General features: G+C 40.4%; 1 protein-coding gene across 1 annotated transcript in view; it reads right to left on the reverse strand.

Moving 5' to 3' along the window:
* LOC136884107 (A-type potassium channel modulatory protein KCNIP2-like) overlaps nucleotides 1–25,635 on the reverse strand; it is a 195,869-nt gene that overhangs the window by 59,571 nt on the left and 110,663 nt on the right. The gene's annotated exons all lie outside the window — the stretch shown is intronic.

Genomic DNA, 25,635 nt, shown 5'->3' on the forward strand with positions numbered 1-25,635 from the left:
TCTGAAGTTTAGTAACTCTAATGGTGTCCTCTTGTGAAGATAGGTCTAGCCTATATTATAGTCATATGATCAATTTAATACAAGTCACACTAAAATATATTATAAAATGTTCACTGCGTTTTATCAATTATCGTAATCCTAACATAAGTCTATTTAATTGCGAACTATATACACAAATTATTTATGGTTGATCTGTAGGTGAGGGTACCGGTACTTGACCTGGATAGTTGTATGAGTCTATATGTGCGTATTTTCTGCAGTACTACTTTCGGTAGATCATATGTTTAACAGAATTTTCCTCCCCTATTCAATCCAAATTTTACACACATGACCGAATGGAGAGTTTGAATTGACGTTCTATTTCTCAGTTTAATTTTAGTTATATTGACTTGACTGAACACTTGTTCTACATCCGCATTAGAATGAGGAAGTACGAACATCATTGCTAAACTTGCAAGTTCGCGGAAAGGGTTTTCTCCAGTTGAATCCCTGTACAAATCAACTTCTGCCCAAAATTTCACAGTGTCCTTAACTTCAGTCCACTGGATGTGATGCAGATTTGTTCACTGATCTTCTACTGCCGCAATAGCAATATTGTCAGCATAAAAGAGTTGTGCTACATCAATAATTTGGTACTCCGGTTTTTCCTGGCATCTTTCATTCCAGCAACACTCTCCATTATCATTTCATAGCATATATCAGTCATTAATAAATCACTTTATGAGTGGCAACCCAATTGTAATAATAGCCTATATCTGGTTCATTCATTAGGCCTACATCCCTGACCCGGTCAATGACTGGAAAACAGGCTGTAGGTTTTCATTTTCATATCATAGTATTTTACTAAGTTACACGTCTTATGACCGCAGTTCTTTTTTTTAATTGACATTTTATTATAAAATCACCAAATATGTCACCAGATTTTAAAGGAAAACACCGTATTTTCGACAAGACGCAAATTCAAATTTTGTCACCATGCGACTTCCTGTAAACACCAGATCTGGTGACAAAATCATCACATTGGCAACCTTGGGAACGGGAATTGCGTCGCTCAATAGTCAGGGTCCCCAACTCACACGCTCCGATATCACTACGTAATTCACACAAAGAATTCTTGAATTCTTTTCTTCACAAGTGGGTGGATTCAGAATTTCTGGACAGTTTCACTTGCTAAACGTGCTTAATATCTTCTAAGAATCAAGTACAATTACAAGGCTGCCATTAATCCAGCATTTGTCCGGCAATTGTAGGCTACAGCATGCACCGGGCAATTGAAATTAGGAACAACTATTACGGTAATACAAACATTCCTATATAATGAAATTCTTTTTTTTAAAACGTAACAATAATAAAGCTTGTTTCTCAAATACATTTCTGAACGATTCTTATGTACGGAGTTTTCAAAAATATTCACAAGTATTCAGAAACATAGAACTTGATTCATAAATATTTTGAACGGATGTTTTTATGTACGAAGCTATAACAAATACTCACAAGTAAACCAATTAGAACTTGCTTCATAAATACATTTTCTTAATACATTTCCTATTACTGTGTATTATATATTTCATGATACGAAAGGCGAAAAGCTGTACCGTCTGAACAGTTTCCATGGGGAAATGTAATTCTCTGAAGGAATGCCCGCTTTCTAATCTCATTTTTTGATATAAAACCATCTACCACCTTCTCCAGATTTAACGCCTTAGCAGCCTTCGAAGACTACCAAACACCACGTTATAAGGGGACTTAACATCTAGGTGGATAATTTTTTTTTGGCCCCCTAAGATCATTTCTGGAGGGGCAGAAAACGCTTTGTCCCCCCGCCCCCAAAATTGGCGCCACTGTTGCACGGGATTGTGCGGTAAATACCGTTCTCGCGACCTCTTGGTTTGTGATTCATCCGAGTTATCCCAATGTATTAAACTTCAAAATACTAAAGATGTAAATTTTGATTAAATCCTAACTTGTCTCGAGAATCTGCAAATCAATATTTGACCAAATATATGTAAGATACTATGAAATGAATTAACTGAGGATGAACATAATAATGACACACAAACACGCACTTTCTTTTTTTCGCTATTGGCTTTACGTCACACCGACACAGATAGGTCTTACGGCGACGATGGGAGAGGAAAGGGCTATGACTGGGAAGGAAGCGGCCTTAATTAAGGTACAGCCCCAGCATTTGCCTGGTGTGAAAATGGGAAACCACGGAAAACCATCTTCGGGGCTGCCGACAGTGGGCTTCGAACCCACTATCTCCCGAATACTGGATACTGGCCGCACTTAAGCGACTGCAGCTATCGAGCTCGTTCACGCACTTTCTATGACGATATCGAGGTTGTTAATCAAACACACAATTTCAAGAAATGGGATACGGTACAGGGTGGGAAAAGAGTATACAGTAACGTATATATAACCCTCATTATTATATCCCGGTGTTATACTTAGAGCTATCTGATAAGTGTCCACGATCCACAGAGATGATGAACTTGTCCATTTTGTCATCCAGAATTATTCCATTTTCTTATTATTCCCTTTCACGAGATTCACTACCGTACACATGCCACGAAACAAGCGAAACAGGCCTGTCGTCGGACATAGTTCAAACTACCACACAAACTCTCGCGAAATGTACGTTTTAGATACACGCACGCTAATCCCTTAAGTCAAAATATTGTAAACACGAAAACTACGACGCTAACCTACAGAAAATGATCCATCCATCCGTCCGTCCGTCCATCAAATGTATAACTATATCGTTATAATATGTTATAACAAAACCTTACTACACTTCTTCTTCTTGATCGTTATTGGACTCCGTATGAATAGCCTCCGTCCAGCCACTGAACCTCTTTGATGAATACAAGGCTTACAGAGTCGTGATGAGGATGAAATGATGATGAAGACGACACATACACCCAGTCCCCGGGCCAGTGGAATTAATCAATTATGGTTAAAATTCCTAACCCTGCCGGGAGTCGAACCCGGGACCCCTGTGGCCAATCCCTGTGGCCAGCACGCTAACCATTTAGCCATGGAGCCGGACAATATGATTGTTCATAATGGGTTCAGATCTCTGCACATGGTTTTGAGGGTATTTAGGGGTTGTAGTAAGGATGTAAAGGAGAGGGCATATACAGTCTCTGGTAAGACCGAACTAGAGTATAGTTCCAGTGTATGGGACCCTCACCAGGATTACTTGATTCAAGAACTGGAAAAAATCCAAAGAAAAGCAGCTCGATTTGTTCTGGGCGATTTCCGACAAAAGAGTAGCTTTACAAAAATGTTGCAAAGTTTGGGCTGGGAAGACTTGGGAGAAAGGAGACGAGCTGCTCGACTAAGTGGTATGTTCCGAGCTGTCAGTGGAGAGTTCACGATTAATTCATTTGCCTCAGGGACTGGGTGTATGTGTTTGTCTTCATATTCAGAGAACCCACTACACTACCAAGCAACATAGAAACACGCCATAGTGATTACATCCCTGCATATAGTGTTGGCGTCAGGAAGGGCCGTATCCACATTTGGAGATACGTTCGAAAAAGAAAAGGCGTACCGGTATTTCTATTTCCGTGAGAGTTCATCTAATCGCTCATTTCAATCGACTATCCATCCGACACATTTAAACCGAATCATTTATTCATAACGCATGTGATTATTCTATATGATACAACTGAACGATATTCGAAACTCATTCGATTATTTAAATAATCCGATGGAGGTTATTCGAATATTAAAAGTATTCGATTATGTTTTCACTACAACCAAATACAGTAGAGACAATACACGACACTTACGGATTTCGCCTTGCTAAAATGGGAGACAATTCGACGGTGGCGCTCCTAGTGACTTGACCTGAACAAATCGCGCTAAATTCAAATATCAATGGAAATGTATATACGGAAATGGATAAATAAATTACGTCTAGAAAGAAAGTGGTATTGAGATATTAACTTCGAAGTTGCTAAAGCAATTCTGGATAAATGAATGAAGAATTATTTAAAAGGTTATTATTCAAAGACTGAAATTAGACATATAAACAAGGTGTGAAATGGCTTGATCTTTCATTTATGCATTACTTTTTTAGCTTTAGCATACCTGCCTGAAATCTTACGGTTGGATTTGTCTTTTATCCTCATTTAAAAACAATGTATCATCACATTAAGACATTTGTCAATAAAAATATCGGCACATTCCTTAGACATATGATGCAATGAATTAACATTTAATAGCTGGACAATTTTCCTCTTAACATGAAGCCTACTAACAGAAAGAAAATGTATAAAATCCCGGCTTTAATCTGAGAAGAGGGATAAAAGAAAGAAAAGTTTGAAAATGTTGTCGATAGTGATGCTTTGAGGAATATTTACGTACAATTACAGTAAAAATGTAACATACCCTTGGCTGTATAGTCGAGGATTTTTAAAGTCGCTGGCCTGGAAATGATCTGAACAGATCTTATAATTCTTATACAAGTGTAACGTCCCTTCTTTCTTGTACACTTTATCCAAATCACTTCTGTGACATTTCAAAACCCACAGATCACACCTACAACACATCGGTATTGAAGGTTAACTGCTGCACTATACAATAAAGTATGCACATTATATTTTAAGCTCGTTAAAACATGGGTCGAGCAGGTCAGAAGATTATGAAGTACTATAAAAATCTCTGTCACTGGAAGAATATATATGCAAACACAATATTACTTACATGTTCTTGTCACGAGGGAACCTGAAGAACGAGCGCGCATTTTTCTCTACTTCGTAATTACTGCAGCCAAACACAGCACATACCTTTCCCCTCATGTTGAGAGGAGATATGAAGGAATGACACACGCTACTATTTAATTATGTAAACTCACTGAAAACGCATAAATAACACCAAAAACTTCACACAAAAATACACGTGCTCTTATGACAGAATCAGTACCGTTCAGGTCTATCCGCTAGAGTGAGCTCCAATAGCTGTCCCTCGATATCTCGCTCAGTGTCGTGTATTGTCTCCACTGTATTTGCTACAACTCAATAATGTTTGAAAATTATTCGATTATTTAAATAATCGGATCGGGTCATTCGATTGTTAAAAGTATTTGATTATCCCATCACTAGAACCTTACCTTAAATCAGTTCATTGGGTGTATCTTTGAAATATAGTTTAGGACATGTGAGCTGTGATTATAGTTTTATAAGGGACAGCACAATACGATTACCTTCCCTTCCCGGATGGGTGTACATTCTTTAGGTTGGCATTGAAAGTACGTAAGCGTACGTGAGGCGCGAGCGATTTGTGAAGTTAGTTTCCGATCCGTCCATCAGGGGCCAGGCTAATGTATGAACGTCACGACATCAAGCGGATATATGGGACACTAAATAGACGTAGTAATGTAAGGGGCTCGTTTTTCCTTTTCCTTTTACGAGCTGTAGTAAACGGGCCTGGCGGCAGTGCTGGTAGGGGAAGAAATGAGAAAATGAATTACTAATAAGCTCTTTTTAAATAAGCGAGAGGGAACGTTCAATGTCATGGCGTTGGTATCTCGCGCCGTCAACTTAACTTCCACTCTCAAAGCCGAAAGACCCAAGGCAGTGAAATTACGCAATGCCGGATGAACCCTATATATATAAGATTGAAAAAAAAAAAAAAAAAAAAAAGACCAAGGAAATCCCCTCATAAACAAACTCTTCCAAGTTACCCTCAAACGTCCTTTCCGGATCCTCACCCTAGTCCACCACTTCCTAGCTCTCACAGCAACCGCAGATCGGCCGACCCCGTAAGAACCATCTACAACATCGGACACAGGACTGATCACATACAGTACAAGAAGGAAAACCCGGTTAAGCGTAATATTAAGCCCTAGGACAATCGGAACCGCTTCACTCTCACCTAGTGCTATCTTATTCTTAATATTTATTTCTTTAGTTATTTATTTATATGCATACCTTTATAAGTCTTCATAAACCAATGCTGTATTGTATTATCGAAAGTAGGCTTATTTTAATATCTACCCTACTCTTTGTATATCTGTTACTCCAAAATGAAAATCAATGTTCATACTTGTATATATTATAACCAACAACATTTGGAAACACAGGTTAAAAAATGTACATATCCTATTCGCTGAACCAATATATGTATATGTATTAAATCTATAAGTTCATGCTTGTATACATCATATGGAAACAGAGAAAAAATCAATAAAATTTAGAAAAAAAGGCCACATTCCCTCTTCCATCTACATCATATTTTACATCCACTTACCCACCTTCCTCTTTCAACGCAATTCCCAACACGCCCTCAACTCTCGGCCAGAGCGAGGGCACAATGCTCTTGGTGGCCCGCCTCACCCCTTCAGGGTGGAAGAAAAAGAAAACCCTATGCAAAAATAGCTAGGCTACTGTTGGTTATGTTATCAGGACTGATGTAGCCTATTGCAAAAACGTGGCAACCTGTACATATGTTTCAAATTGTATTACAATATTATATATCAATATTTTATTGAAATCCCTTTTTCACACTCAATATTTTCTTAGCAAGTTGCGGACTTTCTTTTGGTTATTATACCCTTCAGCAATCATTCATTCCTTTCATAACTAACAACAGTACATTCATATTTGTATATAATTGTGGAACCAGAAAGCTTACACAGTCTACTTATTTAGATACTCTCATTAATCATACTGCAGAAAATAGCTAAGTTTCTTTGGTTATGCTGTTAAAGAAATAAGCCTGTGTTATTGTGTATGATGCGTGTATTCAAACAAAATTTTCTGTTCAAATGTAAATGGTAGAATATAACAAAACTAATTTAGTAATAAAAAACCCTTTAAAACAAGAAAAATGGAAAAGAGAAAAGAAAGAAAGACTATCGAACAGAACAATGTATATAAGCTTCGTTAGCCAAGACGCCCACAATCCAATCTCCCACTCCTATCACCTCTATTTAAGATACCCTCTTCCACATCCAGAACATCACCTTTAGCCCCCCACGACTCTCTTGGCCAGAGAGTAGGTGTTCCCTACTAGGTGGCCCGCCTCCCACTTCAGGGGAGGAATGAAAGATTGAATAGATAGATAGAACCCTATATGGGTTCATAGGGAGTAGAAATCTTTGGACCAAGCTCGATAGCTGCAGTCGCTTAAGTGCGGTCAGTATCCAGTATTCGGGAGATAGTAGGTTCGAACCCCACTGTCGGCAGCCCTGAAGATGGTTTTCCGTGGTTTCCCATTTTCACACCAGGCAAATGCTGGGGCTGTACCTTAATTAAGATCACGGTCGCTTCCTTCCCACTCCTAGCCCTTCCCTGTCCCATCGTCGCCATAAGACCTATCTGTGTCGGCGCGACGTAAAACAACTAGCAAAAAAAAAAAAAAAAAAAAAAATCTTTGGCGCTCCTTGACAAGTACAGTACTTCCTACGCAAGTATTTAATTTCATCCCCATATTTAGATAAGCCAACTGACAAAGTACCAAGCATGTTGGCCGTGCGGTAACGGTCATGTAACTATCAGCTTGAGTTCGGGAGATGGTTGGTTTGAATCCCACCATCGGCATCCCTGTTTTTCTTGGTTTTCCATTTTCACATCAGGTACCGTACATAATAATCTCCCCGTGGTTGGGGGCGGTAGAATAACACCGACAGTATCCCCGCCTGTCGCCCCAGAGGCACTCAACTTGGGAGCGTGGGTTGGCTACCACGAGCCCCTTACTTGAGCCCTGGCATCGCTTCTACTTACTTGTACCAGGCTTCTCACTTTCGTCTATCCTATCCGACCTCCCTTGGTCAACTTTTGTTCTTTTCTAACCCCGACGCTATTAGAACATTCGAGGCCTAGGAAGACTTTCATTTTCACACCCTTTCGTGGCCCTTGTCTTTCTTTGGCCGATACCTTCATTTTTCGATGTGTCGCGCCCCTCTCAGATCAGTGTTATATAAAGGATGGTTGCCTAGTTGTACTTCCTCTTAAAACAATAATCACCACCACCACCACCACCACCACCACCACCACCGCACCATAATAAAGGCCACAGTCACTATCTTCCCAGTCCTAGACCTTTCCCCATCCTTGCGTCCTCTTAAACCATGCATGTGTTACGGCGAAGTTAAATCACTAGCATTAAAAAATCTACAGTTCTAGCCCTTCAGGCAAGCAACTCAATGTTGAAAACATCCTAGGAATATGGGCTACGAATTTTAGGTAAATAAGATATAATAAATTATGAGAATATATTATTTATTCCTAAAAATTACAATCCTTTTCTTAATTATCGTTATCCAGTTGATTAGATTAGCAGTTTGCCTTTTTCTACCACCACGAGCGCTAATGTAACTCAATGCATTGTTTCACTTAAGCACCACTACGAGCGCTAATGTGAGTCAATGCAGAGTTTCACTTATAACTACATTCGGTTTCGACATTCTTCGAAAAGCCGGGCTGAGTGGCTCAGACGGTTGAGACGCTAGCCTTCTGACTCCAATTTGGCAGGGTCGATCCTGGCTCAGTCCTGTGGTATTTGAAAGTGCTCAAATACGTCAGCCTCGTGTCGGTAGATTTACTGGCACGTAAAAGAACTCCTGCGGGACTAAATTCCGGCACCGTGGCGTCTCTGAAAACCGAAAAAGTAGTTAGTGGGACGTAAAATTAATAGCATTATTATTTTTCAAAACTCAAACTACGCCTGAGGGTACTAAACCAAGGAACACATTATAAAAATAATTATGTAAATGTGTTAATTTTGCTAGGATTGAAATAAAAAAGAAAACGAACTGCATTTAGGCCGAAATTTGTTTTTTAGTTTCATAGTGCTATCCAAGACTCACAATTTGAAACCTCTCAGGACCCTTTAGCTCTTCAACGATCGGCACAATTGAGGAAATTCCTTAATTTTACGTTTTTCGTAGTATGGGGACCCCTATTTTGCTTGCTAAAAATATTTTCAACATTAGAAAACATTATCACATCGTTAAGTTTATATTAGAATTCCAGTTACTTTAGAGGAAAACCGTATTACATAATGTTCATATGGTTAAGGCAGGGCCGCTCACGGTGCAGGCGCCGTGCAGTGCACGGGCGCAAGGTGCAGGAGACGACTTCACTAGGTTGACCAGAGTGCAAACCCCCACTCCACTTCCCCTACACCTGTCTCACCCGTTCGGCCTGTCTTCGCCTTCTCCACCTTCCCCGCTGATCCTCCCCTCACTGCGAAATGTTTATGTGCGGTTAGCGGTGACACTGTTGTATGGGACAATGTTACTGGTGTTAAAACACTCTTCTTTCAATTTGGTTTCAGCAGACAATTTATCTTCTCTAGCTCTTCTTTTCCTTTATCTTTACAATGATACCAGTTATGCCTGGAACAAGGGACTGGCTGACAGCAATTTGAGAGCCTTCTTTAAATTACAATCAGAAATAGGCCTACTCGCACGCAATCTAGTTTTCGTACAAGTCAAAGCAGGAAAAAATACTTTCACATATGCATGTGCAACCAAACATAGAAATATTCTTAGCTGCTTCTCGATGCAGCTTAGGAAAATCTTCCTTCGAGAAATTCTCGTAGAATTTGAGAAAAGCCTTTGTATTGGAAAATAGATCTCTTTGATTAACTTATCACATAATTATTGTCCCACGGATTAAGCATTTGGCTTTATCGTCACGACTGACAAAGAAATACAAAAGTTCCCAGTTCGACTGAAATGGGCTTTCAGAAGTCTTTGCTTTCTTCAAAACAGATTGCTCCATTATTATGTTGTTGTCTTGCGCTTATCTATTTTACTGGTAAACAAGCCGCCATCACCGAACGCTTCGTCGCTCTCAGCGCGCTACACCATCCGAGTCAAGCCGAGTTGAGACGAGTCGGTACGATGCACAGTGCACGGCGTGTCTGCGCTCGATTTGCACGCGTGAGATTTTGAGCGTTTGAGAGGCCCTGGGTTAAGGAATATATTACAGCACTATAGAATAGAAAGTTCGATGACAACCCCTAAGTAGTTCTAATTCAAAATTGTCCGTTCAGTAAAATGAAATGGCGTACGGCTTTTAGTGCCGGGAGTGTCCGAGGACATGTTCGGCTCGCCAGGTGCAGGATTTTCAATTTGACACCCGTAGGTGACCTACGCGTCGTGATGAGGATGAAATGATGATGACGACGACACATACACCCAGCCCCAGTGACAATGAAATTAACCAATGATGGTTAAAATTCCCGACCCTGCCGGGAATCGAACCCGGGACCCCTGTGACCAAAGGCCAGCACGCTAACCATTTAGCTATGGAGCCGGACTCCGTTCAGTAGAAGCACTTGTTATCATGTGGCTGCTATAAATCCTCAATGCCGTCATGACATTAGAAAATATTGATCGCACTTTGTTTTAAGAAACGAGTCTGTATGACACTGAAGGAAATTTGGACAGTAAAACTGGTTACTAGGGACATTCTTACGTGTCAGCTATGGTAACAAGTGTCGAGCTGTATGCTTCATACCCTTCATGTCTGCACTTCATGAGCTGTATGAAAAAAAAAAAGAAGTGCTATTTGCACGACAATGGTTATTTAAAGAAACTCGGCTCGCCACTGTACTATGTGCGTCTGACGGGTTTGTAGGTAGGCCTATGGCACGAGTAACAGATTACTATTACTCCTAATGTTTAGCCGCGTAGCCTCATCCTGTTGTCTTGCTGTGGGAGTGAAATACAGTCGTGTGGTGTAGTTTATGACATGTAATCGCTACAGTGAGGTGGTTGGCGTCAGTTAATAAGCGGTCATTATAATAAATGAGGGAATGTTCGTAATTTCGCCCCCTGCGTTTTGTTTGTTATTTATGAAGTTTATTATTATTTTCAGATGGGAAAACGGAAGTAGAGGGATAAGGAGGCTATGAAAAAGCTATTAAGGCAGCTAGGGACAAGCTAATGGGTTACAAACGTGCACGTAAAGCGTTGAACATCCCACGAGCAACGGTGAAAGACTGTGTTAATACCAAGAAAACATTTTTATAAATGACCTTCAAGTAATTCATTATAGGGAACATGTTTGGTAAGGTTAGAAAGGGAAAATATATTAAAATCAATTGTACACTTCATAAATTTGGTGGGGGACGAAATTACGAACACATTTTTGGTAGCTTAGTTTTTGTAGTATTTATATTTATTTCAAATTTTGAGTACCTTATCTTATGACAGTTTGATTGTAACTTGCCCCTAAGTGGAGAACATATTCAGTAGTATATAGGCTATACCAACTTCTAGCCTTGTCCATAATATTCCTGAATTTTTACAAGTCTAAATCTGCTAAGGGGACGAAATATGGGCCCCCTACCTTAGAAACGAACTAACAGAATATACAACAGATGACATTGTTATTTAAGGGATGTTTTAAATTATTGTTCTTTCTCACTCATAAATATTTCTCTGATATATAATTTTCCCTTCTAATATTTTAAAACTGACCAAGTGGAACGCGAACACGGCCATCAGAGAGATACGGTAACATTTTAGAGGTCTGAATAATGAAACGCCACCTGCTACCATGTATATACGGCAGCTATTGCCACAGTTGACATAATATCTGACAATGCGAGATAATACAATATTTCGAATAGCTGAGATAAAATCAGTTAAATTTGCAGAGCGACAGATGGCGTGCCTGAACGGGTCATTGCCAATTATATTACTCATCCAGCGTCCAATCTCTGAAAGCGTGATTCAGTAAGTGAATGATTTGCCAATTGATTTAGATTTCCACATATTATAACTTCAAATAGAAATGTATGTATAAATAATTGATCTTGTTAAAAATATCGGATGATTCACTTTCGAGTAACTAACTTTGACTACAAAAGCGTGCGATCATGATTGCTGCACCATCTTAATCTCCCATTTCTCGTTGCTTATCTAAATCACTGCTAGGCTATAAGATGCTCCTGGATGTTTCTTAGGGAATAATAATAATAATAATAATAATAATAATAATAATAATAATAATAATAATAATAATAATAACACAATACTACTACTACTACTACTACTACTACTACTACTACTAATAATAATGTTCGCCTCTGTGGTGTAGTGGTTAGCGTGATTAGCTGCCACCACTGGAGGCCCGGTTCGATTCCCGGTTCTGCCAAAAAAAAAATTGAAATGCGGTATGAGGGCTGGAACGGGGTCCACTCAGCCTCGGGAAGTCAAATGAGTGGATGTGGGTTCGATTCCCACCTCGGCCAACCTCGAAGTGGTTTTCCGTGGTTTTCCCACTTCTCCTCCAGGCAAATGCCGGGATGATACCTAACTTAAGGGCACGGTCGCTTCCTTCCTTCTTCCTTGTCTGTCCCTCCCAATTTTCCCATTTCTCCACAAGGCCCCTGTTCAGCATAGCATCTGAAGCAGCCTGGGCGAGTACTGGTACTCCTTCCCAGTTGTATCCGTGACAAAGTCTCCCGGTCCAGGACAATGCCCTTGATGCAGTAGAAGTGGGATCCCTCGCTGAATCCGAGGTGAAAACGACCCTAGAGGTTAAAAACAGATTAAGAAAATAATAATAATAATAATAATAATAATAATAATAATAATAATAATAATAAGGATGATGTAAAAATAGACCCTACCGGGCGAGTTGGCCGTGCGCGTAGAGGCGCGCGGCTGTGAGCTTGCATCCGGGAGATAGTAGGTTCGAATCCCACTATCGGCAGCCCTGAAGATGGTTTTCCGTGGTTTCCCATTTTCACACCAGGCAAATGCTGGGGCTGTACCTTAATTAAGGCCACGGCCGCTTCCTTCCAACTCCTAGGCCTTTCCTATCCCATCGTCGCCATAAGACCTATCTGTGTCGGTGCGACGTAAAGCCCCTAGCAAAAAAAAAAAAAAAAATAGACCTGAAGCATTATATGCAGCAGAATGTTTAACACTTCGAACACATGGCCTGCTTGAAAAAGTGGTAATTAAGGAAAGGAGGATTATCCGAAAAATTCTTTGTCCCAGCCTCAAAGATAGTGTGTTTACAGACTTCGGAAGGATAACGTTTTACGCTCACCTCTTCAGATTGCCAGCTGAAAGAATCTGTAAACGTTTTTTTATCCTAGTTCGGAAGTCTGAAAACGATTCCTCCTTGGTTGGTGGAGATCGATAAGGATCTTTTAAATTATGGAATCACAGAAAGAGACATTCAACTCTGAGCACAACTCAAACACAAACTTAGACAGATTCATAAAGAAGAAGTCCTAATTCGACTTAGCATGTCCATTCTGATGCATGGTAAGAAAGCATGCTCCGAAAGGATGAAAACCTGGTGGGCCCGCAAGATGACAAAACGTTCAGATTTCGCGGTCCTTAGTGGTCTTAACGATGAATAATAATAATAATAATAATAATAATAATAATAATAATAATAATAATAATAATAATAATAATAATAATAATAATAATAATAATAATAACGCTGTTGATAGTGATACCAGCGATATAACAATAGCTAAGAAAAGGATTGAAAAACTCCAGATAGGCTAATAGCAAGACTGAGTTCATGACCAGTATTAAAGAGACCCCTCAGCTGTTGAAGTTAGGAGACAAAAAATAGCGCTAAGAGCTTTGAATACTTGGGAGAAAAATTGCAAGGGAATGGGTCGGAAAAGAATGCCATTAAAGAGCGTTCGATATTTGCATTCGCGAGCTAGAGGCTTCGAACCCTCCTGTCGACAACCATGATGATGTTTTCCGTGGTTTCCCATTTTCACACCAGGCTGTACCTAATTAAGGCCACGAACGCTTCCTTCCTACTCCTAGCCCTTTCCTATCCCATCATCTGTGTCGGTGCGACGTAAAGCAAATTGCGATGATGATGATGATGATTGTTGTTTAAAGGGGCCTAACATCTAGGTCATCGACGCCTAATGGAACGAAATGTGACTACAATTTAAAAGTCCAAAATTCATCCACTGACCAGAATTCAAAACGTGATGAATGATGATGAAGAATGAATGGATTAATATGAATTTAAAATAATCAGCGGATCCAACTCACAATACTGAAAGTTAAAAAATAATTCCAAAATCGACCCACTGACGATGAACAACGATTATGAAATTAAAACAATCAATGGATCCGACCCGCAATGCCCCACCGTCCCATAATCTTTTCGCTAGTGGCTTTACGTCGCACCGACACAGATAGGTCTTTTGGCGACGATGGGATAGGAAAGGGCTAGGAGTGGGAAGGAAGCGGCCGTGGTCTTAATTAACGTACAGTCCCAGTATTTGCCTGGTGTGAAAATGGGAAACCACGGAAAACCATCTTCAGGGCTGCCGACAGTGGGGTTCGAACCCACTATCTCCCGAATACTGGATACTGGCCGCACTTAAGCGACCGGAGCTATCGAGGTCGGTAGGATCTATCTTAACACAATAGTATTACTAACCAAGCTCTGCTTCCAAAGCACAATCCTGAATCGATGATGCTTGTTGTTTAAAGGGGACCAAAAACCAGGTCAATGGCCTCTCATAGTGGTACTTATCGCTAGTGAAGTAGATTATTTATCATGCAGCGGTACTGATCACAAGTAACGTAGACTCATGGTGTTCCTCACAGTATGGTACCAGTACTACTCAAACGTATTGTACGTCGCACAGGTAATGCAGACCTATGGTGTTTCTCACATAATGGCGCCACTGATAGGCAACGCAAACCCGTGGTATTCCTCACATACATGTACTAATCACGGGCGCCGGTATTCCCGTGGTTTTCCTTAGTGGGTACTTATCACAGGTAACGCACACCCAAGGTGTCGCTCATATAGTGGTACTAAGCACAGTCAACGCCCAGACGCGTGGTGTTTCTTACATATCGGTACTAATGACAGGCAACGTAAGTCCGTGGTGCTCCGGTACTTATCACAGGTGCTGTAAACCCACAGTGAACCACTCTCTGCTGCTACTAATCACAAACCCATAGTGTTCCTCACCTAGGTGTACTAATCACGGACGCCGGTATTCCCGTGGGTTTCCTCAAATAGTGGGTACTTATCACAGGCAACGCAGACCCACGGCGTCGCTCACAAATGGCAGTAACCACAGGTAACGCCCAGACCCGTAGTGTTTCTCACATAACGGTACCAATCACAGACAACGTAAGTCCGTGGTGTTCCGCATATAGTGGTACTAATCATAGGTACTGTAAACCCACAGTGAACCACACTCTGCTGCTGCTGATCACAAATCTATTGTGTACCTCACATAGTAGTACTACTCGCAAGTAAAGGCGACTCATCATTCCTCCCCCCCCGTGATGGTACTAATCACAAGTAGTTTCATGGTTATAATTCAATCATCCCTTGGTCGCCCCTTCTAGTTGCCTCTTACGACAGTCAGGAGATACCGTGGGTGTATCCTTCGCCTGCATCCCCCACCCACAAGGGGTAAAGGAAGTTGTAAAGAAAATGGAAATAGCATTTCAATTGAGAGGAACACCTGCAACAAAAAGGTTCTATCGTATGGTGCTAAACTAAGGCATCTAGATACTGTATGCAGCACAAACCTTGGATATTATTGGGAAAACTGGGCGTGAAGATATCCAGAAGGGAGACAGAAAAACGATCAGAAAATTCTAGGCCCAAATGTAAAAAATGGGGAGAGAAGACTCAAATTTAACAAAGAATTGCATCAAAGAAAAGGAGTGGTTGAATTGGTGAAGAAGAGATGGGTACAGTTCTATGGAGACTTGAGGATGGACAATAACAGACTGCCGAAGACAATCTTTGAATTCTTCAGGAAGAAGGTAAAGGTAAGGGTGTATTCTGCCCTAAGGCAGGTCCGAACCTCCACAGAGGTTTGCCTGAGCCGGAGTTTACGTACGGTAGGGTGGCCAGTTACTTTCCGTTCCTCCATTCCCTTACCCGCCACCAAGAGCGCGTGGCCACCCATCCACTTCTTGACCACGACCAATGTTGCTTAACTTCGGAGATCTCACGGGATACGGTGTTTCAACACGGCTACGGCCGTTAAGAGGAAGAAAGTGCTGAAAATGTTTCGAGAAGTGAGGTTGGACTTGACTAAATAGACAAAAATCGATTTACACTACTTGTCAAAAAGTCCACGGTTTCAAGGAGACAAGTTAAAAAAAACCACCGCGTTTTCAGTGCCGCCATTGGATTGAGTGGTTTCCCGAATAACCTTTGGTGGTGTTACTTGGGGATCCAACCAGCTTACGGGCTGCTGCCCTAATAGACGAAAACATTGATGGACAGTCGCCATCCATCCATACTTAACATCACAGCCTGCACGGTTGCTAGGTTATACTCTCGTCACACATTTTGTTACATGACACTATTTCATTGCACACATTTTCGGATCATTCCTAGTTCTAAGACATATTTATGTCTAAACAGGAAAGAAATGAACTTATGCTTGATGATGATGTGATGATGATGATAGTTCTCTTCATGTTTGAAGCTGTCAATTTAGTTAGAAATTATTACACAGATAATATTATCCTGAAACATATCATAGAGGAAAACATCGTCATCATCATCATCATCCCTCTTTCTCTCTGGTTCTATTATTCATGCGATAGTGTCATGGTCCGATTATCTCTGCTGTCGGGAAGCAAATATTCCACGTAGCTGCCCCAGTGCCTGAGAGCAGGCCAAGAGGGATTCAAAAGCCATCGCTTACAAAGCCTCTCTTATTTATATACCACACAGCAACACTCCCATCCTCTGCGGGATTACTATCCCGTCCGGTCTGACGTCAGTGGAACACAGCCGTCTTTAAGATAACTGCAGGACGGTAAGCTGCAGATACAAGGAGAAAAAAAGAAAAAGAGCAAGCAAACAAAGTCATCAGGAGGGGTGGAAGGTAGAGGCTTCTATCGGTAACCTCGGCATTTGATGGGGAAGAGTGATTATCTCTACGCCACCCCTGTGGGTGGGGGCGGTAGAATAACACCCACGGTATCCCCTGCCTGTCGTAAGAGGAGACTGAAAGGGACCCCAGGGGCTCTGAACTTAGGAGCGTGGGTTGGCGACCACGGGGCCCTGAGCTGAACCCTGACATTGCTTCCACTTACTTGTGCCATGCTCGTCACTTTCATCTATCCTATCCGACCTCCCTTGGTCAACTCTTGTTCCTTCCGACCCCGACGCTATTAGGTTTGCGAGGGCTAGGGAGTCTTTCATTTTCACGCCCTTCGTGGCCCTTGACTTTCTTTGGCCGATACCTTCATTTTCGAAGTGTCTGATCCCTTCTATTTTTCCCTCTGATTAGTGTTATATAGAGGATGGTTGCCTAGTTGTACTTCCTCTTAAAACAATAATCACCTCCTCCACCTTAGCTCTACGCCCGGCCGTCTTTGTTGCCAGGAATTAACCTCGTACTCATTTTTGGTGTAGGATGAATGAACGTCAAGCCATGCGCACATCTGAAAGTGAAAATTTCGTTTCTTAAAATTTTCGCCTTCCAGAGAGGGAGTCGAACCCACGTCCTTCCGGCTAAACCAAGCACGCCTTTACGCCTCGGTCGAGCAGCTCCTAGATGCAAGGAGGAGAAGAAGAGAAATATCAAGAAGTTAGCGTTAGACGGCCGTACAGTCCTGAATCGGGATGGGAATCAGACAAAATAGCCGTGAGCACCGAGGCACTCATCCCACCGACGCACCAGGTTTAAGATCACCGTGTGGTAAAACACCGTATCCTGCTGCATGTGCTCAGCGGCGACCCTTCACGGCCTCTTTGAGGAGACCTAAGACGTGATAATCGCATGGGAGAAAGAACAGGATTACATAGCGGGTGCTCGACTGTCTCTCACTTGAGTTGGCATACCTTCCGTAATCGTTGAGCAGGGCCGGGGAGTGGAGGGGGATGCCTAGGGGCCTGCAACCAAAAAAAAAAAAGAATTAAAAATAAATATTTAAAGTCTAAATAAATTTAAATGCCAATAAGAATACCAACTTTTGTTGTTTGTGAAAAAACAAATCAATCTGCAGCATGTGTTAGTGTACAGCAGAGAAGGATGACGTTAGCGTTGTTGTTGTTGTTTCCAATTTTATACCAATTATTTACTATTTGCTGGGCGATAAATGCGAAAGAATATGCACTAATTTTGCAACAAAGCGTTGCGACGTAAAACAAAGTGTAAAACAAATTCGTAAATACCAATCAACGTCACAATAAAGAAATCTAAAAAATAACTTCACTAAAAGTTAATGTTCACAAAAATATCCGGATAGTCCATGGAATAATCTATATATTTAAAGAGTTTACTAAAATAGGTTTGGCAAATCTATCCGTCCATTCTTCTGGACCGATTTGCTTCGTTTTGTTTTGTTCTCTCCGGAATTGCCTACCGGTTAATCATCAGATATTAATATGCCTCGAAGTTCAGCAATCTTTGAGTAATCATAAAATCAAATCTTTAAATGATCACTCCAGTAATTGCAGGCGAAGGCTTACCCTAATCTGGAATGCACTGTACGTAGCAGTTTGCTAAGCGACTAACACTTTTTATTAATACTAGCAAAATCCGACAGACGTCCTGCCTGTGTACATTTATTTACCTCAGCATATATCGGTCGTTTTCGATTACTTTTACATTTCATCCTCTCCCCTTGGGCTGGGAGTAGTGTCCTGCCCCCACCCTATTTGATAAAAGCAGAAATAAATTTTAAGGAACACATCATAATCTTCACATACTGTTGGGTAGGTAACCCGCTAATCGGACTTGTCTTGCGGTTTGCTTATCTTCCCCTATTTCATTTTTCACCCCTTAGTGCCGAACTACCACTCAGATCTCGTTCAAACCACTTCATAATTCCTCACAGATGTAATAAGAACAAACTGTGAAAATTTCAGCGAAATCAGTCCAGTAGTTTTTGAGTCTATTAGCTTCAAACATACCAATATCCAATTTTATATATATAGATTCTGATATATGTGATTTTCACTCTTAGTAATGTCATTGAATGTAGACATGTTTTATTACTACCTGTGAAGCCGGGTGATATACACTTCCTCTGATGATGGAAAAATAATACTATTCTCTGCTAGATACTCTTTGATTCTCTGACCTTCCCCAGCTGCTGAATATATGAGTAAATAACAGGTGACAGAACGTTCCTAATGCCTTATATGCTGCTAAGAGGAAACAGTCTATGTACGTACAGACGGGAAGGTATCAAGTCGACTAACCTTCTGTTTAACCATTAATAAAGCGCAAGGAGAAACTGTTGAAACAGTGGGTGTCTACTTATCCGAACCTGTATTCAGCCACGGCCAATTGTATGTTGCACTATCTCGGGAAAGATCGTTTGAAAATGTTAAGATGATACGGCCGAATGGTCGAAACACAGATAATATTGTATGGAAAGAAGTGTTATAATAGGGCCCGGATATTTATGCAGTAACAGGTTAGAATGCAAACTTACTGAAGCGAGTAACAAGTACAGTCTACCTGCAAGGCGGTAATATTATGAGGTTTGCATAAACATTAGGGGTTCTAATGGGCCGAACCCCTAATATTTATGCAAACCTCATAACATTACCGTCTTGCAGTTAGACTCTACTTGTTACTCGCTTCAGTAAGTTTGCATTCTAACCTGTTATTGCATAAACATCCGGGCCCTATAAACTATATTACCGGTATTAAACGTTCATAAAACTATTCAAAAGGCCAAGTAAAACTATATGACTATGTCACGCATATCAAGACGAGTTACCTGACCTATTTACAAAGAGCAGCACGCGTTTCTTAGATAACTTTGAAATGGACATGAAATTATTCGATGATACTATGATGATAATATTGTCGAGAAAATGCAATATTTCAAAGAAGTTATTATTTCTTTAAGGCATTCTGTAATACTGGATGCACTACGAAGGTAGGCCTTATAAATCCGGGAGAAGTCCGTTCACGTTCAAATTCACCACATCTCATTATCATAGTTAAGTCTGGCGCGTGAGCAAGTGTCTCGGGAGATGTGGCAACAAGGCCAGGGATTTAAAGGGCTTCACGGCTTCGCTCCCACTCGAGTATGCAAGACACAACAACTCAGGTTTACACGAGGTGTCCCGCAATTTGCGTGCACTAATGCTTTGGGGATTATGTGACGTGATTTATTTCAGAGAGGAAAATCAGCTTCTCAATGCCTGACATGATTCAAATGTTGAAGGTGTGGTAAAGAATTCTTCGCGGGCAACAGTGTAGCAAAACATTTGAAGGTAAAGTTTCTGAAATTTTACATGGAAGACGAGCTATATGGATGTAACTTTCCATTTCAAAAGTCGCGCATTCATTGAATGGGAATTCGAAACAGGGCAGCCATAGAAAGATGCAATCAATTCTTCTCCTTTTGTATCTTTTTTCCGTGATATCTGAAGCCATCTCTTTTCAATTTCGACTCAGTTAATTCATAACTGTTGGATTCTTCAGCCTGCCGTAACTTTGAATGAATACATTTGAAAATTATCTGAAAAACCCACAGTTCAGGCAAGCTACTCGATGTTGAAAACATGCTAGTGATATGAGCTGCGAATTGTAGGTAAATTCAATATTATGTATCAGAATATATTCTTTACTTATCCCTAAAAATTACAATCCTTTTCTTAATCTTCATTATCCGGTCGATTAGATTATCATTTTGCCCTTTTCTACCACTACGTGCGCTAATGTGAGTCAATGCAGAGTTTCAATTAAGCCCTTATAACTGCATTCGGTGAGAACATGTTTCAAAAAAATAAAAAAAGGGTATTGAACCAAGGAACACATTACAGAATGAATTATGTAAATAAGTTAATTTTGCAAGGATTTGATTCAAAAAGTTAATAATAATAATAATGTTATTTGATTTACGTCCCACTAAATACTTTTACGGTCTTCGGAGACACCGAGGTGCCGGAATTTAGTCCCACAGGAGTTCTTTTACGTGCTAGTAAATCTACCGACACGAGGCTGTCGTATTTGAGCACCTTTAAATACCACTGGACTGAGCCAGGATCGAACCTGCCAAGTTGGGGTTAGAAGGCCAGCGCCTTAACCGTCTGAGCCACTCAGCCCGGCAGATTCAAATAGAAAACGAGTAAAGGAACAAGCAATTCTGGGCTGTTTTTCCGGAACTGCATTTAGGCCGGAAATAATTTTTGAAATCTGTTTGTTTTAGTTTGATAGTGCTATTCATCACTCAGAATTTGAAACCTTGCCGGACCCTTTAGCCCTTCAGCTTTCGGCACAATTGAGGAAATTGCTTAATTTTACGTTTTTCTTAGTTTGGGGACCCCTACTTTGTCTGGTAAGAAATGTTTTCAACATAAAAAAGGAAAACCCATGATAACAATATTATACTTGAAAGACTTAATGAAAATAGAATGACAGGTTTCGCTCTTGAAAGAACAACATCAGATTCTATCAAATCACACTCATAGGCCTTGGGGTATAGCTATATCATTTGAACTGTAACACAATATTGTGAGAAAACCGCAATACTAACGCATATCAAGAGAAAGGTCTCCATCTCAGGATTACTAGAAAAATATCATTTGAAACACCGGATCCCGTAAGACCTCCGAAGATAAGCAACATTGGGCGTGGTCAAGATTTGGATGGGTTACCACGCGCTCTTGCTGGGGGTAAGGGAAAGTAGGAGCGAAAAGGAACTCGCCACCCTACCGCACGCAAACTCCGGCTCAGGCACATGTCTGCGGAGGTTCGGACCTGCCTTCGGGCAGAATACACCCTTACCTTACCTTACCTTTATTACATTAAGTTCTTTATTAGCATAAAATAGTCATTTATTCGAATAATGGGATGTTTAGTCGTTGCAGTTGAGTGTATTCGACGGTAGATGACTCTGTGAAAGTTGTCCGTGCATATTTTTCTATGTTAGTCCGACAGATGGTTCTGTGATGAAATCCAGTTGTCCCCAAAATGTTATTTGCTGCTCCATGTTGGTTCTGGCAAGCGAGAAACAGAAAGAAATCCAACCTTCAAAAGTAATTTTGTATGAAACTTACATTGAATTCTTCAGTGGAGACTTATAAAATGAAATTTATATGCACTGCCAAGCACGACATTTCGCTGCGGAAATGGTAAATGGACATTTTAATTCATGTTGCCATGACAGTTCGGTTTATTTTCCACAACCTCAAGTAAACGTCGTACTTAAATGTATGATGCTAGAGGAACCATGTAAGGCAGTATAACAGTACAATGTTCTTTGGACCCTTCTCTGCTAACCGTAGCCACATTCCAGGATTAGGTCCTTATTGTTTTAAGATTCAGGTGATGATTCATAGGTACATTCACGATTTACTCCCTACTAAAAATTGCTGAACATTATACGGCCAGCTTTATGTGATAGATTCAAGCCTTCCGAACAGAATTTGTTGTGAAAATTCTATAAATTTCCAAGGTTCAAAAAGCCATCTGTATAGTTACACTGCCTTCGTGATGTATAGGCCGTACTGTAGCTCCGATGACGACAACTAAATGAAAAAATTCCACGATAAGTATTACGTCCCTTGAAGTTATATAACTCACCACGTGAAGAGACCATACCTAACCTAAACTATAAGATCTCGTTATCTTAATAATAATGTGTAACTGTTTCCTCCGTCCGACCCGTGCAACGCAAGCATATGATACGTCTGTACCTTGCAATTATGGAATATTGACAAATGTTGTATTCATGTAACAGATGAGATCATTAACATATGTTTGCATCATAAGTCGTAAGTAAGGTCGATGTAATTTTAGAAGTAGGTTTGAAGAGTGAGCCACGCGGTCGAAGCTTGAGGGTTTTACTAGTCAATGTAACCAACAAATGATTATTAGACCGTATGCATTAACACAAACATGGAGAGAACAAACATACAGTATAATAATAATAATAATAATAATAATAATAATAATAATAATAATAATAATAATAATAATAATAGACTTTACTTTCATACCTCTAGATGGCCATAAATACAGTACATTTCTTGTTTCTTTTTCTTGACACTTCTGGCACTTTCTTTCAGACCTTTTCTTCCACACAAACATTTGTATCATATTTTATTTAGGAACAGTACGTTTTCCCAAATATTATTGCACTGACCAGCAAAATCTGTTAGATACTTCCCACATTTACGGAAATTGCCCAGGAACTGTTCTTATTTGCATTAATTTTTGGGAGAAAAGGCATTGCGTACTCAACATTACTAACCCAAGAAATAACCATACCGGTATGTAGTTTCGATTGGTCAATGTCCAGTTTTATGCTTGTTCTGTAGTAACAATAAAACGCCTGCTGTATATCTGTGTAACAAGAAAGTCAAAAGCAGAATTCTTCATCAGTTCGGGAAAATGAGTGAAGCATACCGTACTTCTTTATTCCTTGTAACAGGTATTTTTTCGGTTAGGATTTTCGTTTATCATAAGGCTACCTGCCCTTGTACGAAGAAAATGAAAATATAAATGTATATTTACTTGTATAGTTGTATTTTCGCCGTGTTTCACACGTGTTTCAATGTGCTTTAATTTTCACCGTTTCGCAAATGACAGGAACTGCACCCAACTAAAGCAGTCCTTAACATCTATCTTCCTGGAGGAGTACGCAAGGGGCTGAGATCAGGTATTCTTGTGTCTAATAATAAGAAATATGTATATTTCTAAGAAAATTGTTTCTGTTTTTATATTCCTGAGATTCTTGTAGCCTAAAATATAAAAAAATCGAATGATATACTTTATTACTTCTTATATGATTTATGTTTTAATTTTATTGGAATTGGTACCTGTATTTTAATTTTTGAGTTTAATGTTTAATTTAATATTTTAATATTATAAAATGTAGTTAGTATATTCATAAACTTGTATTGTGTTATAAGTAGACGCTACATAAAGGGGCTTTTCAGCCTCAGTGGCATGTATATCATCATCATTATCAATAAATTCAATTCAATTCAATTTAATTTAATTCAATTCAATTCAAAGTTCTTAGCATTGTGGCAACTGCGAACTTTCACACACACACACACACACACACACACACACACACACACACACACACACACACACACACGGCAAGACTCTGCTCATGGAAGCACGCAAGTAAATCGGCTCTCCGTTTAAGTGAATTTTGTAGGTGAACGGAAGCAGTGTGTGGTGTGTAAAAGTGCAGATCTGTGGAACGTGTGCCAGGGTTCAAGTTGAGACCAGTTTTTAATCAATATCGTTGTGTATATCAGCATAATATTAAAAATGGGCCGTCATCCTAATAAAGCTAGCAGCGGTAGTGCCAGCAGTGGTGCCAACGAAATCGAACAGGCGGTGAGAAAGGTACTGGACGAGGTCGTGCTCTCCGAACGCTTCGTGGAAAGTATTGTAAGTGCAGTGGCAAGACAGGTGACGGAAATTGTGGTGAAAGAACTTAAGCGTAGTCTCCAGTTCAATGCTGAATTGGTGAATGACCTAAACAAAAAACTCGAGTGCCGCGAAAGAGAAATAAAAAATCTCAAAGAAGAAGTTGAGGTGAAGTGCGACTCCCTGGAACAGTACCAAAGGAGGTCAAGTTTACGTCTGTTTGGTATTGATGAAAGTGAGGGTGAGAACACAGACGACATTGTTGTGAGCCTCTGCAATAAACTGGACGCCAAGGTAACCAAAACTGACGTTGACAGGAGCCACAGAGTAGGACCGAAGGTGCCAGGAAAACCTCGACCCATCATTGTGAAGTTCACGTCCTTCCGCTCCAGGCAAGAGGTTTTCACACGGAAGCGCCAACTGAAAGGAACACCTACCACGATACGAGAAGACTTGACTGCAACTCGTCTAGGAATTCTGAAGGCAGCCATCACTGTTCATGGACTAAGGAACACTTGGACTGATCACGGGGATATCATAATTAAGTTGGCAGATGGTACAAGGCGTCGTATCAACCGCATGTGTGATATTCCTAGATTGTAATCTGCAAACATCACCACATCAGTACAGAACTACATTCGCTTTAAATGTGAGTACCGAAATATTGTCTTCCCTTGCTTTCATAGTAGGAATTCACTACAGTTAAGTTTCACTTTCTCTTTCTCCTCTCTCTCTCTCTCTCTCTCTCTCTCTCTCTCTCTCTCTCTCTCTCCCTCCCTCTCCTCTTCCTCCCTCCCATTCACCAATCTCCCATAATACACTTCCTATCACATCTTTTACTATATCAGGTATCTGTTTTCCAAGTATAACATCGCTAGTTAGAACCCTTTAATTTAAAATTAGATTCATTTGTGTGATTTACCTTGTATAATCTGTTTGTAGTGTGTTCTGTCATTGTTATTAGCTTTGCACTGTCTTTTATTTCTCCAGTGATCAGTATTGCTTGAACTGTATTTAACCGTAGTCCTCCCGTTAGTACTGTTTTAGTTTTAATTTTCTGTTCCGAAGTTGGCATACCTTTTAACACAACAAGGGCATGCTTCTGACGACAGCAGGTCTAAGCGCATTCCTTTAATTCCATCCCCTTGCTCCCCTCTTCCGTTAACCGCTCCCCTTACTCACATAGGTGCTACAGCAAACCCAGGTCCTATTTCAGCCGCTACTATCTTGAAGGAAACCGTGGACCAATTTCCAAGAGCTCTTAATATTTGCCACTGTAATGTGCAGTCTTTGCTCTCCCAAACGCGCATGGATGAA

The sequence above is a fragment of the Anabrus simplex genome, chromosome 12, assembly GCF_040414725.1.
Source record: "Anabrus simplex isolate iqAnaSimp1 chromosome 12, ASM4041472v1, whole genome shotgun sequence".
NCBI classification, from domain to species: domain Eukaryota; kingdom Metazoa; phylum Arthropoda; class Insecta; order Orthoptera; family Tettigoniidae; genus Anabrus; species Anabrus simplex.